The sequence below is a fragment of the Penaeus chinensis genome, chromosome 23, assembly GCF_019202785.1.
Source record: "Penaeus chinensis breed Huanghai No. 1 chromosome 23, ASM1920278v2, whole genome shotgun sequence".
In the NCBI taxonomy this organism is placed as follows: Eukaryota; Metazoa; Arthropoda; class Malacostraca; order Decapoda; family Penaeidae; genus Penaeus; species Penaeus chinensis.
The window spans coordinates 18649556-18652055 of record NC_061841.1 but is presented as its reverse complement, the minus strand read 5'-3'; the positions used below and the strand labels follow the sequence as shown (position 1 = coordinate 18652055).

The 2500-nt window shown below is 28.2% G+C and overlaps 1 protein-coding gene across 1 annotated transcript in view; it reads right to left on the bottom strand.

Annotated features, from left to right (window-relative positions):
- LOC125037693 overlaps positions 1-2500 on the bottom strand; it is a 31887-nt gene that overhangs the window by 20921 nt on the left and 8466 nt on the right. The window lies entirely within an intron of this gene.

Below are 2500 nucleotides of genomic sequence, written 5' to 3'. Positions count from 1 at the left end.
TATCAAGTCCAAAGGCAGACGCGCAGACACACACACAGACACTCACAGATGCTCACATGCGCATGCACACACACGTACTCAGTCACACACACACACGCGCATGCACGCACGCACGCATACACACACGCACTCACTCAAACACGCATACACACACAAACATATGCATACAGGCAAACAAGATAAGTAAAACAAATATGTATTATAATTTTTTTTTCCCCTTTTTTCCATTCTTGCAATGTACGTAGGCCTACATGTTTTGTGGCGAGACCCCATAATGTAAACAACAACATCCTCTCATCTCTTTGTAAATCAATTATTTTCTCATCAATAATTCTATTAATTTAGCCTTATCAAAATCTAAAATCACGCTAGAAATTTAATTAGAATGAAAATGAACTACACTTTCCTGATGAGTGCCGTTGTAACAACATTATAAGTGCTATCATAATTAGTTATCTTCAGTATCAGATATTATCATCTATGTTATTTCTTTCTTCACCATCAACACCATTATCGTCGCCATTCAACAAATCAATCTAAGTTAATGCAACAAAAAGTCTTAAAGCTCTCTTTTTCTAAATCCAATGAGAGATTCACCAGATTTGATTAAGTTATAAAAAAAAAAATAATAATAATAATATCTAAACAGACAGACAAACACACACACACAAGCGCCCAAGAGAGGCAGCATGCAATATGTTTGTATTTCCACAAGTTTGTTTTGACAATGAGCAGAGTTGCTTGCAGAGCTAACATTATCATTATTGCTATCAATTTTGTTATCCTCATCGTTGTTGTTATAATTATCATCATCATCACCATTATTATTATTATTATAATTATTATTATTATCAATATCATTATCATTAGTTTTATTATTATCATTATTATTATTATTAGTAGTAGTAGTAGTAGTAATAGTATCCTTATCATTATTATTATTATAATTATTATTACTAGTAGTAGTAGTGGTAGTAGTAGTAGTATCATTATCATTATTATTATCATCGTTATTATTGTTTATACTATAATCGTCATCTTCATTTTCCTTATTATTATCATTACCATCACTGCTGTTGCTGTTAGCATAATTATTGCTATCTTCATCATCCCCATCATCATTTGAATTATAATTATCATTATCATCATCATCATCATCATCATCATTATTATTATTATTATTATCATCATCATTAGTATTGTTATTATTATTATCATCATTATTATTAATATTATTATTATTATTATTATTATTATCATTATCATTATTATTATTATGATTATTGTTATTATCATCATCATCATCATCACCATTATTATTATCATCATCATCGTCACCATCATTATCAATACCATTGTTATTATTATTATTATTATTATTATTATTATCATTATTGTCATTATCTTTATCTTTTGAAATAGCAGTAGTAGTATTTGCATTAGTGTTATCATTATTATCACCATGACTATCATTATCATTATTATTACTATTTTTATCATAGTAATCATTATCATTACCATTATTACTATCGTTTTCATCATTACTGTTATCACCATTATTATCATTATCATCCTTACCTTCACTATTATCTTCCTCATTATTACCGTCAATATTACTGTCATCCCCAAACCCATCACCATTACTGCCATCTACAAGGTTATAATCATCGTCACATTCATCAATATCAACCATTATCATAATACACAATATGTCGAATTTTTGCTGCCATAAAACTAACACAAATACACTACTTGTTCAGCCCAAGGAATCAACCCGTCACTAGCAACTATATACCTAGGGATTTCATAGTAGGGAATTGCAAATGCCAAAGCCACCTCTTGCAAAAAACGCATCAGGGTGACCGCATGATGATATAAGGATATTTTTGCATGAATATATCATTTCGATTATATCTAAAAACAAAAAAAATTATGTGTGTTTTGTTGATAATTATATATTGGCGCCTTAAGGGTTATAATTATTAATTAAGAAGAGTATATGCACTTTTCATATTGCATAATCGTTATCATTATTATCACCAGTTGTAGAAGCAGAACAGAAGTATAGTAATAATAATGATGATGATAATAATGATATCAATAAATAATGGCAATCATGATAATGATAATGATACGTAACAGTAGAAGCAGTAGTAATAATAGCAGTAATAGAAGTAGCGGCAATGGTGGTTGTAGTAGCAGTTATAGTGGTAGCAGAATCACCAGCAGTAGTAATAGTAGTTGTAATAAAAGTCTCATTAATATTTTTATTATCATTATTATTGTTGTTATTATCGCTATTATCATTATTATCGCTGTTGGTATTATTGCAATTATTGTCCTTATTATTATTATTATTATTTTCATTATTATTATCGTTATTATTAAATGATCATAATGATCATTAACATTATTTTTATCACTAATTTTACTAGTAGTTGTTCTACTATCATTACCATTATTATCATAATTTTCATTATTAATACTGCTAATATTATGA